Source organism: Cnephaeus nilssonii (genome assembly GCF_951640355.1).
Source record: "Cnephaeus nilssonii genome assembly, chromosome: 2".
NCBI classification, from domain to species: domain Eukaryota; kingdom Metazoa; phylum Chordata; class Mammalia; order Chiroptera; family Vespertilionidae; genus Cnephaeus; species Cnephaeus nilssonii.
Genome location: NC_137073.1, coordinates 45,010,867 through 45,025,109, shown reverse-complemented (window position 1 = coordinate 45,025,109; position 14,243 = coordinate 45,010,867). Strand labels below are relative to the sequence as shown.

Genomic DNA, 14,243 nt, shown 5'->3' with positions numbered 1-14,243 from the left:
ACATAAACTGATGAACAAAAATAGATCCAGAGACAGAGAAGCATCCATCAGACCATCAAACCTCAGAGGGAAGGTAGGGGAGGGTTGGGGTAAGGGGGAAGAGATCAACCAAAGGACTTGTATGCATGCATATAAGCCTAACCAATGGACACAGACACCAGGGGGGTGAGGGCATGAATGGAGGGGTGGGGGGCATGGGGGGATAAGGACACATATGTAATACCTTAATCAATAAAGAAAAAAAGAAAATGTACTGCAAATAATAAGTTAAGTTAGAAACGTCTCTGGTCAATATACAAAATTGAATTGTATTTCTATATATTAGCCACAAACAATTAGAAATTTAAATCAACAAAATATGAATCATTATAATAGCATCAAAAATATTAAATACTCAGAGATAGATTTAACAACTTTGTTGAAAAAGCTGTTAAGAAAAAGCCACTCTCATACAGCACTGCCCCTTAAGCCATGCTGCTTGATTTCCAACATAGCACTCCACTAAAACACTATTACTAAAACCATCAATGAACATCATGTCACTAAAACTAATAGATGTTTCCCTGTCCTCGTTTTAATTGATCTCACCGGAGCATTCAACTCTAGTAACACTCTCTTCTTCCTTTGTTCCCAAGATACCAGACTCCCCTAGTTATCCTTCTACCTAGCTAGCTTCATGTTCTCTGTCTCCTTTGTGGTTCTCCCCTGGCTATTAAATACTCAAGTTCTTCAAGGCCCAAACTTAAATACCCTTTTCTTTTTACTCTATATTTTCCTACTAGATAACATCATCCATAGCCTCATTTAACTTACCACCTACCTAGAAATGACCCACAAATGTATACCTTAGGCTCTGAACCATTCATGAAAATTGTTACTTTAAAAACATTCTGAATTCTTTTTTTTTTTTTTTTAATCCTCACCCGAGGATATTTTTCCATTGATTTTTAGAAAGAGTGGAAGTGAGAGGGATAGACAAAGATAAATATCAATGTGAGAGAAACACATCGATTGGTTGCCTCCTGCACGAGCCCCAACCACATCCCCAGCCTGGGAGGAGCCTGCAACCAAGGTACATGACCTTGACAGGATCAATCCCGGGACCTTTCGGTACTCAGGCAGACGAGCCAAACTGGCCAGGGCACAGTCTGAATTCTTAATTTCATTTTCATTTCAAAGACATATATGAAAAAATGGTAAGTGAAAAGAATCTAAATCTAATTAACAGTTTAGGATTATTCTAAGGAAGAATGGAAGTCCTTACTATGGTTTCAATTTCAATATATGCTAATGAGGAAGGTGAGTATAAGTAAGCCCATACTGTAGGACTGTCCAAAAAAGAAGGTGACCAACAACCAAACTACCATGTTGTTAGTGGTACTGAAAAGGTGATAAATAGCCAGAAGAACTCCAACTAGTAAGTGAGACAAGGTCAGAAGAGTCAGGTGGGTGGTACCATCATGATCCTGTCTTTGGGACAAGATTCCAGCCAGTAGGTGGAGCTTTTGTGATCCAATTTCTAAGAGCAAGAACTAGAAAAGTGTAGGTTTAAGGCAGAGTTTAGTCCTACTGGGGGAAACAAAATGTTAAATCAAAAATCAAGACTGAAATTCTAGGGCACTCTAAATTCCTCCCTAAACTGGGCACTCTAAATGAGGAAAAGCAGAGGGGAGGCTCACGGTGACCATTAATGTTCAGGATTCACACTGAGTATCCAAACATCTAGCTTAGAACATCAAATTTCCAAAACCTGAGGCAAGTGGAGTGGCCAATATCCTGCCTGCCATATATATAATACATACTAAATTATTTTCTACCATGCAATATCCCATAGAGAAGTCATTTATTGTTAATACTGAAAAATAATTATTGAATATAAATAAATTAGGATTGAATAACATTCACATGGGAGTTCTGAAGGAACTCAAATATGAAAATATCAAACTACAAGCTAAAAGATGTAACAGCCACTGAGAGAATTCAATAATTTTTCAGTTATTCCTAAAAGAAAGCTCCAGGGGATCTCTAGGAACTATAAACCAGTGAGTAAACAGAAAACATTTCTCATCACAGGTTGAAAAATTTTCCATATTAAAAAATAATTTCTAGTCATAAAATTTTATGCAAAGGGAATTCATGCTTCCATAGTTCTTCTGGAGAACAAACGTTATGGTGCATCTGAGCCTATCATACTGCATGTAGATCAGATTTTTTTCATTTTCAAAATGAAAATCTGGAAATGATTAAAGATAAAGACAACCAGAATAATCACTCTCTAAAAAGGATACAATAAAAACAATTATCTTCTTAGAAAAATAAAACCAAGAGAAGATGTTACATGTTAATAAAATCATACAGGGTATGGATAACATGAACATAGAATTCTTCAGTAAAACAAAAAGAAATTCCTTAATACTCGGAGAAGGTGGTCTGAGAAAAAACAAGAGGAAATAACAAATTTATAAAGTATGTGGTAATATAGGGAATTCATTACTCCAATTATTCCAGCTAAGAATGAAAATATAAGCTTATTTCAGAAGTAAGAAGGTAAGTGAATGAACAATCTATCTATCCAGGGTGGTCTGACTCTTCACTGGCATTTCAGACCTCTAAAACAGGAGAGGCTACATTCTAAGCTACCATACAAGCTGAGCACAACCCTCCATCCCTTGCTGCCAACATGCCATATATGTGCATACAGCTCTTGGACTCTCCAGTCCAGAACAACTATTAAATGAAAACCACGCAGAGACCTCTGTCAACACCAAATCAAACTGTGTTTGACCAACAAAATCATGAAATACAATAAATTGGTTGTTGTTTTGATACCAAGTTTTGTGTGTCAGAAGTCCCCAAGAACACCCACAAGCTCAGAGATTCACTAGGCCTCACAAAACTCAGCAACTAGTCAAATTTATGGCTAAAGTTTCTTACAGCAAAATAATACAAAGTGGAATAAGCAAAAGGAACAGACATATGGCAGAGTCCAGAGGAAAACAATGTCAACTTCTAAGAGTCCTCTCCCAGTGAAGTTGCTCAAGATGCACTTGAATCCTAAAATGGCACTGAACTGTGACAACCTACATGAAGTGCTATCTACTGGAGAAGCTCATTGAAGACAGTGCCCAAGGGCTTGAATGGAGGCTAGTCACTTAGGCACCCTCTGCCTGGCACATACCAAATTCCAGACTCCCAGAGAAAAGCAGGTGCTCATTATATATCACTAGAGGCCTGGTGCATGAAATTCATGCATGGGTGCGGTCCCTAGGCCTGGCCTGCAATTGAAGCGCAAGTGTCTGGCATGGAAGGGTAGGTTCCAGCTGACCTCTGGGCCCTGGGCCCAGGACCCCACGCGCCCCCTTCCGCCTGAGTCACGGCCCCCGAGTCCCCATGTGGAGATGTGGTGAGCGGAGCAGACGCCGTGGGCTGGGGTGCAGCGTGGGCCTCTGGGCTGCCCAATGGCGCCGCATAGAAGCCGGGAGGGCAGCACACTCTCTCCCAGCCGGCCTCTCAGACCGGCTCCTGCATAAACCCCTGCGGTCCCAGCAGCTGCGGCCCGGCTCATCCCGAAGAGCCATGGGGGTGTGGGGCAGGCTCCTCACAGGTGCCCAGCATCTGAGTGCGGGGGCTTCCATGGCACACAAGCCCTGGTGTCCTGGGAGAGGGTAGCACATAAAGCGAGAACAAGCTCAGTGGACACACCACATTCTCACCGCACTTCTATCCCCGTTCCCCCCTCCCCCCACTCCATCTCCAGGTAGCCTGTGAGAGGTCGCAGCCCCTCCCCCTCCCCAGGGCGCCAACAGAGGTTGGCCGCTGCCCCCTGGTGGTCAGCACACATCATAGCGAGCGATTAAACTCCCGGTCTCCCAGTTGAACTCCCGGTCGAACGACTGCCCAAGGGACAATTTGCATATTAGGCTTTTTTTATATACGATTGTTTGCACAAATAATTTAAGCACAATGAGCCACTCTTACCATTTAGGAAAAGTTTTATATCTGTGTAGGAAACTGTTTACCATTCACACTCACAGATGCCAGCCAAAGGCCATGTTTGTAAGCATTTTTGTATCTAAGGAGAGCCAACTCAAACCTATATTAATTGCATTTTGCACATACAGCAAGAGGTAATTGAAACAACAGCCACACGTCACTGTCAAAAACAATGTATTGGGCTATACAAACGACTGGCTAGGCCTGACCTAAATGGCATATTTTCTGTTCCTTGGGGAAAAATTAAATTAAAGGTAGTTAAAAGGAATCAGTGTGTAAAACAAATCATACTAAATAGTATTTATTTTTGAGATATGCATAATTGCAAATAACCACCGAGTAAACTTAATATCTGAAAATTAATTCTTAATCCCAGTCTTTTGTAATGGTACATCTGAAGTCTCCTAAAGGTTGGCCCTGATAAGAATTACAGCACTTGAAAAGTAATAACCTAATGGTAAGTTGTTACCAGGCAAAAGCAAACTAATGTGCAATGTTATAATGAATCTGTAAAGAATCAGAAGATATAATTTTAAATCTAATAAAGCTTGTCACCAAAAATTATGGTTATCATGAAAACCTGTAGTCTGGGAAAAAATATTAACAAAATTAGTACTCTAGAATTTACCTAATTTTAATCACAAATTGGTATTAAAAACATTTAGTATAATAAGAAAAAGTCCACTTACATACTTGATCTAGAAATATTTATTTAAGTACTAACAGGAATTATATACTAGTATATACAGTCAATCCTCATTATTTATAGATTCTGTATTTGTTAATTCACCTACTCACTAAAATTAAATTTTAATTCCAAGATCAATACTCTAGGTTTTACGGTCAGTGGTAAACATGCTCACACACAGAAAAGTGGAAAATTTACATTGCCCAAAGAACACATTTCCACCTGGTGTAGAATACAGTGACACTGTGCCTTCTCATTTCAGCTCTCATATTGTAAACAAGTATCCTTTCCTCTGTGTATTTAGTACCACGTTTTGCATAGTTTTGTGCTTTTTGTTGATGATTTCACTATTAAAATGGCCCCCAGCACAGTGTTCAAGTGCTATCTAGTGTTCCTAAGCACAAGGAGGCTGAGATGTGCTCTTACAGAGAAAATATGTATGAAATAAGCTTCACTCAGGCATGAGTTCAGTTAATGAATCAATGTTATGTATTAAATAATTTTTGTAAACAGAAACACACATAAAACAAGGTTATGTATTGATTGACTGGCAAAACTGTTATAACAAAAGGCTATAGAAAACTAACCCTTTATTTCCCCTAAGGGCAATGGCTCAATATTCACTAATTCAGTGTAAGCAGCAACTTTATATGTACAGTCTAGTTATCATAAATAACAAGAGTCAACTGTATACATACTTCTTCTTAAAGCTATATATGTACTAGAGGCCCAGTGTGTGAAATCGTGCGCAATAGCCCGCCACTGCTCGCAGCGCCCCACCGCAAGAGCTGCCTTGCCCCACCCCGCTGCCACGAGCTGCTGCTCGCAGGCCGGGGGGAGGGACCGAGAAGTGTTCAATGCACCTCATGGTGATTGGTTGTTTGGTCATCCTGGACATCACGGACACTGGCTTTTTAGATAGATAGATAGATAGATAGATAGATAGATAGATAGATAGATAGATAGATAGATAGATATGTAGATATATAGATATACACTGAGTGGCCAGATTATTATGACCACCCCATCAGTACTTCATTGGGCCACCTTTTGCCTTCAATACTGCGGCAATTCTTCTTGGCATTGACTCCACGAGACATTGAAAGGTGATGCGAGGAATCTGTCATATGCCTGATGAAAAGCACTGTCCAGTTCTGTGAGATTTGATGGTTGTGGAACCAGCTGCCTGATGGCTCTTTTAACTTCGTCCCACAAATGCTCAATTGGATTCAGATCTGGTGATTATGGGGGCCACCTAAGCAAGGTAAAGTCTCCCTCATGTTCTTGAAACCACTCCTGCACAATACGAGCACCATGGCATGGTGCATTGTCTTGTTGGAAGAAACCATTTCCATTGGGATACGTCATCAACATGATAGGATGAACTTGATCAGCAACGATACTTAGGTATGTTGTGCTATTCAGACGTTGTTCCACATGAATTAAAGGGCCCAAATAATGCCAGGAAAACATGCCCCAAACCATAACACTGCCCCCATCAGATTGAAGGGTTGTACTCATGCATATGGGGTGCATGCTTTCATGCTGTTTCTGCGAAATTCTCACTCTGCCATCTACATGATGCAACTGGAAACGTGATTCATCGGACCACATGACTTTTTTCCAATGCTCGACTGTCCAATCCTTGTGTTCCTGTGCAAATTGGAGACGTTTTATCTTGGTAACTGCAGACAGCAAAGTTGTTCGAACAGGCCTTCGACTTCCATATCCCATACAATGCAGTGTATGGCTAATTTGCCTACAAACGTCAGGTGGTCATAATAATCTGGCCACTCAGTGTATAGATATATAGATATAGATGTATAGGCCCAAGTCATAAGTAATGCAGCCCTATGAATCTTTACAAAGTGAACATATCTGTGTAACCAGTACCCAAGTCAAGAAACAGAATATAACCAGAATCCAGACCCCTTCCATGCCGCTCCCATCCCCACAAAAGAAACTGACCTTTATCCTGTCTTCTAAAACCATAGTTTTGGCAGTCTTAAACTTTATATAAATGGAATCATATAGGCGTATTTATTTATGTCTGGGTTCTTTCATCAAAATTATGTTTATGAAATTCATTCATGTTGTTAGTTGAAGTTTCCTTTTATTAGTATTATAAAGCCAATTTATTCTATGAGAATTGAGGCTATCATAATAAGTGTTAATATAAACATTCTTCTATTTGTTAGCTTAATATCTTTTAAAATGATTCCAATTAAATTACTTAAAATAGAAATGTAAGAAGCTACTTATTGTCATATGAACATCTATAAATAACTGTAAACAAAATAATGCTGTAAAGCTTCCCACAAGTTTAGCAGACATGGTATTAACTATGAAGATAATGAGGGCAAAATTGTAGCCATGAACTGAAGTGATAGCTCAGTTTGCAGAAGAGAATAACTTTGTCCATCTAGAAACTATAGTCCAGATCTTAATATTAAAAAAGATAAAATATTTTAAGATAGACTAACAGTTAATAGATTAAACAAAAGTCAATGATGGATGTACTTACTAGCAGAGGTTCTCAAAATCATTACCACTACTCAAATATATAGATTCACATATATTTTACAGTCTCTCAGGATTTAACTATATTGTGAAATATAATATGCAAATATAATTAAATTTATAATAAAGACTGTTAAAACTTCTAGTGCCAACAGTTTATATATTTTCTCCAGGACATTTTTCCTGTATTTTTTGGGTAGCCACAAACAATCAACAACTTAAGATCTCCCTTTAAAATGCAAAATCAAAACACTGACAAAAGATGGGAGGATTCCAAATATGTAAGTACATACCTTACACCATACGTATGCTTGAAAACTTAATACTATCACATGTTAAAGTATGTTAAAAATAATCTATATATATAAAGAGGTAATATGCTAATTAGTCCTAATGGTGTCCCAGTCACGACCAGTCAACAGGCAGGAGCTGGTGGGTGGGGACGGGGGCGGAAACTTCCACCCCCAGCATAGGCGCGCACAGGCCTGCCCAAAGCTAACTTCATGCTAACTCAGAAGCGGAGGCCATTCCCCGATGGAGGCAAGCACAGTCAGGAGCTGCTGGGCGGGGACAGGGGCGGGGACTTGCGCCACCAGGACATGAGGCTGCTGCCAGGGGTGGGCCCGCTGGTGCTGGCGGAGCATGCACAGGCACACAGCACCGCCTGGCCCGGAGGGGGGCATCAGGACTGGCTGAGGAGGACACCCCCACCAGGAATCGCTTGCAGGCCCTCGGTGCCTCCGGGCCCGGAGGGGGGCATCAGGACGGGGGCAGGGCCTCGGCAGAGAGCTCTCAGCACTCCTGCACCAGGCTCTGAAGGCGCAGAGAGGAAGGGAGAGCACATAGGCAGTTAGGGGGTTTAGGTCAAGAGGGGAGAGCAGTTAGGGCCATCAGGCTGGCAGGGGAGCAGTTAGGGGCCTCAGGCAGGCAGGTGACCGCTTAGGAGCCAGTGGTTCTGGATTGCAAGAGGGATCCCAGATTGGAGAGGGTGCAGGCCAGGCTGAGGGACCCCCCTCCGCACCTCTCATGCACAAATTTCATGCACTGGGCCACTAATAAAACAATAAAAATAATGAAGCAGCATTAAAACAATCAATTTGGGAAAAACAATTTCACAATCCTAAACAGTTCTGTTTTTAATAATTTGATTTTTACTGAGAATCAAATTAAAACACAGAGTACAGAATGCCTCTGTTGATATTTTTTCTAAAGCTTACTATCTGGCCTAAATTACACTTTAATGTAGTTGAAGAAAATGCTATATATTGGTGTACAAAATATTGGGGTATACCATGTAAATTTTAACAAGGGAGATCTGTTGTATCTAGTTAAGTATTAAATAGGCTATAGGTGGTGTCTAAAACCTGTCAACATAATTTAGATAAGTTCTTTAAGTGTGTCCTAACTGTGCAAAAAGTAGATTATCAAACTTATGTCTATATATCACATAATAACATCTTTTCTCACTTTATACTGTATCAATATATTATCACTCTGTCTAGTGATCCTCTGAGAAACAAAATAATTTATAAAAATATAATTATTTAACTTGATGAAGTACTGAATGATGGAGAGCTTCAAATGTGCTATTTGAAATATCAGTTATCAAATGTTTAAAGGCAAAAAAATACATATGTCCTTTGTGTTGAATAGTACCTAAAACATGTAGAAACCCAATAAATACTTACAGAATGAGTGAAATGTAGGCATGAACATCTGTGAGAATGTATAGCTAAAATTATAAAGCACATAAATATATAACAACTATAATCCATTATACTTAAAAATAGATCAAATACTATATCATACACTGGTAAGAGTACCCAGATTTCTATAAAACAAAAAATAGCATTTTGAGGTGGAACTGAGTATTTACAGTTAAATTTATAATTATATCCAAACATTTTTCATAATTTTTCCTTAACATAATTGTCTCAATGAATCGTATTCACACTTGAATATACAGTTTTAAAATGTTTCTGATCAAGGCAGAGGGTAAAAACAAGAATTACATTTTTGCAATCATAATCACCTTTGCAAGCACCCATTTGGGAAGAGTAGATTTAATACCTACTATAACTCATAAATCTATAATATTTTTGAGCTATTTTCTATCGTGTTTACACAAATGACTGCCATATGGATCTTAAGATTAGAACTGAATGCAAAGTCATTAATGATATCAAAGGACCAGATGCTCTAAACTTATAAATCATTAAAAAGTTGACATCCTTTTATTCTATATAGATTTTTTTATTACTGTATGACCTTTCTATATATCTGAGATATCCTTTGGGTGTGTCTATACATTAAATCATATCATAAAACCAACCTAGGAGAAATCTTGAGGGCTTTATGCAAAGTGAAATAAATCAGACAAAGAAAGACAAATGCAATAAAATATCACTTATATTGGGAATCTAAAATCAAAACAAAACAAAAAAATGAGCTCACTGATACAGAAAACAGTTTGGTGGTTAAAAGAGGTGGGGAGTAGGAGGTAGGCAAAATGGATGAAGGTGGTAAAGGGACAAACTTTGCTTTAAGATAATTAAGTCCTAGGGATCTAAGAATGGTGATTATCAATATCCTATATAATAAAAGAGTAATATGCAAATTGATCCTAACAGCGAAACTATCAGGAACCACTGGTCACTATGACACGCACTGACCACCAAGGGGAAGATGTTCAACACAGAAGCTGCCCCCTGGTGGTAAGTGCGCTTCCACAGTGGGAGCAGAGCTCAGCCAGAAGCCGGCTCATGGCTGGCAAGCATAGCGGTGGTGGCGGGGAGCGAGCCTAAGCCGTTCGAACATCCACTGAGGGCTCCCGGGCTGCCAGAGGGATGTCTGACTGCCAGCTTAGGCCTGGTGCCCAGGAGAGCAGGCCTATGCCAGCAGGTGACATCCCCTGAGAGGTCCCAGACTGCGAGAGAGTGCAGGCCAGACTGAGGGACCCCTTTGAGTGCATGAATTTTCGTGCACCGGGCCTCTAGTATATATATATATATATATAAAAGCCTACGCGGGCCCCTGGAGCCGGGTGAGCCTGGGCCCCGGGTCCGGGTGAGGCCGCGGGCCCCTGGATCCGGGTGAGCCTGGGCCCCGGGTCCGGGTGGGGCCGCGGGCCCCTGGAGCCAGGTGAGCCTGGGCCCCGGGTCCGGGTGGGGCCGCGGGCCCCTGGATCCGGGTGAGCCTGGGCCCCGGGTCCGGGTGAGGCCGCGGGCCCCTGGATCCGGGTGAGCCTGGGCCCCGGGTCCGGGTGGGGCCGCGGGCCCCTGGAGCCGGGTGAGCCTGGGCCCCGGGTCCGGGTGGGGCCGCGGGCCCCTGGATCCGGGTGAGCCTGGGTCCCGGGTCCGGGTAGGGCCGCGGGCCCCTGGATCCGGGTGAGCCTGGGTCCCGGGTCCGGGTGGGGCCGCGGGCCCCTGGATCCGGGTGGGCCTGGCCCCGGGTCCGGGTGAGGCCGCGGGCCCCTGGATCCGGGTGGGCCTGGCCCCGGGTCCGGGTGAGGCCGCGGGCCCCTGGATCCGGGTTGGCCTGGCCCCGGGTCCGGGTGAGGCCGCGGGCCCCTGGATCCGGGTGGGCCTGGCCCCGGGTCCGGGGGGGGCCGCGGGCCCCTGGATCCGGGTGGGCCTGGCCCCGGGTCCGGGGGGGGCCGCGGGCCCCTGGATCCGGGTGGGCCTGGCCCCGGGTCCGGGTGAGGCCGCGGGCCCCTGGATCCGGGTGAGCCTGTCCCCGGGTCCGGGTGAGGCCGCGGGCCCCTGGATCCGGGTGAGCCTGGCCCCGGGTCCGGGTGAGGCCGCGGGTCCCTGGATCCGGGTGAGCCTGGCCCCGGGTCCGGGTGAGGCCGTGGGCCCCTGGATCCGGGTGAGCCTGGCCCCGGGTCCGGGTGAGGCCGTGGGCCCCTGGATCCGGGTGAATCAGTGCCCCTGGGTCCGGCCGAGACCAAACCAGAGGGAGTCGGACCTGCATTACCACCATTTGTCCACCATCCAGAGCTGAGGGGTCAGTGCCGACATGTACTCATAAGGAACTGGTGGACACTGATATTGGGTCTCAAAAGAACGGTTGGTCCAGAAAGAAACTCACTACAGACTGATTCATTTGCCTGTCAGCATAACTATTATTGCTCGTCGCACATTCAATTCTTATATCTCTAGTGACACATGATTTCGCTCATCTAGGGGAAATGATGAACAACATAGACTGATGAACAAGAACAGAACCAGAAACAAGGAGGCATCGATCGGACTATCGGGCCTCAGAGGGAGGATAGGGGAGGGTGGGGGGAGGGGGGAGAGATCAACCAAAGGTCTTGTGTGCATGCATATGAGCCTAACCAATGCTTAAGTTCAACAGAGGGTTGGGGCATCCAAGGGGAGGGGTGTGGGATGGGAATGGGGGGATGAGGACAAATATGTGACACCTTAATCAATAAAGAAATTAAAAAAAAAAAAAAAAAAGCCTAAGTGACCGTTCGAACAGTAGCTATGATGTACACTGACCACTGACCACTAAGGGGCAGACGCTCAACGAATAGGCATGGAAACATGAAACAGACGGATGAATCTCAGAGGAAAGGGAGGAGAGTGGGAAGACAATAAACCAAGATCTTATATGCATACTAGAGGACTGGTGCATGAATCCAGTGGTCCCTTGGCCTGGCCTGCACGGATCAGGCTGAAACTGGCCCAGTGCATGGATTCATGCACCGGTGGGGTCCCTTGGCCTGGCCTGGGGGAACAGGCCGAAACTGGCAATCTGACATATCCCAAGGGGACCCGGGTTGCAAAAGGGCACAGGCCAGGACAAGGGACCCTACTGGTGCACAAATCCATGCACCAGGCCTCTAGTAAATAATAATACTTCATTACATGTTTTTTTTTAAGTGCCTGGTACAATTTTTTTTTCCAGTTTTTTTTTTAATTTCAAGAAAAATGATTTTAAATATAATGTTACATGCAATAAACATTAATATCTCAAGAAAAACAATTTTAAATATGATAGTATTACATGCAATAAACACCAATTATTCAAGAAAAATTATCTTACATATAATAACATTACATGCAATAAACATTAATATTTCAAGAATAAAAGGATTTTAAGTTTAATAATATTACCAAAACTATACTAACATAGTGTGATATCACAAAAGTTGTAGGAAATACTAAAAATCTGCAAATAACAGGATTATTGCTATTATATTCTAGAATATTTCCCCGCCCTCTGGCTCTATTTTTGTTCATCAGTTTATGTTGTTCATTATATTCCACAGATAAGTGAGATCATATGATATTTATCTTTCTATGATTGGCTTATTTCACTTAGCATGATGCTCTCTAGGTCCATCCATGCTCATGAAAATGGTAAGAGTTCCTTCTTTTTACTGCAGCGTAGTATTCCATTGTGTAGATATACCACATTTTTAATTGACTCATCTGCTGATGGGCACTTAGGCTGTTTCCAAATCTTAGCTATGGTAAATTGTGCTGCTATGAGCATAGGGGTGCATATATCCTTTCTGATTGGTGTTTTTAGTTTCTTCTAGGATATATTCCTAGAAGTGGAATCACTGGGTCAAATGGGAATTCCATTTTTAGTTTTTTGAGGAAACGCCATACTGTTTTCCACAGTGGCTGCACCAGTCTGCATTCCCACTAGCAGTGCACAAGGGTTCCTTTTTCTCTGCATCCTCGCCAGCACTTGTCATTTGTTGATTTGTTGATGATCACCATTCTGACATGTGTGAGATGATGATAATACTTAACCTCATAGGGTTTGGAGAAAGTTAAAACAAGCTAATACAGGTAAAGTACTTGGAAGTGGGACTGGCCCATTCAAAGCACTCACCACATTAACTATTCTTGAGACTTAAAACTTATTGATACTCCATGGGTAGAAAGCAAAACAAATTACAAATTATATCAATGCTCTAAATATAAGAACACGTAAACCCAAAGTTGTAGGCTACAATGAAAGTTATACTAAGAAGAAATAGTGCAGCCTCCTTTCCCTTTATTATAAAGAAGAAACACAAACCTTAACAAAGAAATGTAGTACTCTTAGTACAAATCTTAAAAATCAGAAAAAATAAGCTGAAAAGGGCAAAAGAAACTGACCAAGATACAAGCCCAAATTAATGAAATGAGAATAAAGTGTAACAGCTATTAAAACAATCTAAAGTCTAATACTTTTTAAAGTGCAATAAAACAGATAAACCTCTTTTGAGTCTGATCATGGAAAAAAATATGTGTATGTTGGTTTACATATGATTAGAAGGAAGAAAGGAATATTTTAAGTTAATATAAGTAATAAAGAATATATAAAAAGCCCTAGCCAGTTTGGCTCCAATGGATAGAGCATCGGCCTGTGGAACGATGGGTCCTGGATTTGATTCTGGCCAAGGGCATATACCTCTCTTGCAGGCTCCTCCCCAGCTCAGGCCCTGGTCAGCGCTTGTGTGAGAGGCAACCAATCGATGTGTTTCTCTCACATCGATATTTCTCTCTGTCCTTCCTTCTCTCTTCCACTCTCCCTAAAATCAATGGAAAAATATCCTTGGGTAAGGATTTTTTTTTAAAAAGTCATGATAAGCAATTATCAACATAAAAAAATAAAATAAAGACTACATAAAGGCATATGGCAACCAATTTAACTCAAGGGGAAAAAATAATTCCCTAGAAAAGATAAAAGTGATTAAAAACTAACCAAATAGAATTATAAAGCTTGAATAATACCTATAAAAGAGTTTGAAAGAATTTAAAACAGGACAAAGTTTTGTCAATGAGTTCTATCTAATTTTTATAGAGCAAGGAATTCTAATATTATTTAAACTATCCCAGACCACAGAAAAATACTAAAATCTCTCCTATTTATTTGGTGACGTTAACATCATCTTAGTATCCTTCATAATAAAAAGGCAATATGCAAATAACCATCACTCTGCTACGCCCACGATTGGGCGGTGGGAGGCTGGGGGGCGGGACTCGGGGTGGCATATCCGGCCATTGAGAGGCGCGGGACTCCCGCCCCTCCCTCC

General features: G+C 42.2%; 1 protein-coding gene across 3 annotated transcripts in view; it reads right to left on the bottom strand.

Moving 5' to 3' along the window:
- Positions 1-14,243, bottom strand: part of DTWD2 (DTW domain containing 2) — a 93,033-nt gene that overhangs the window by 31,644 nt on the left and 47,146 nt on the right. The window lies entirely within an intron of this gene.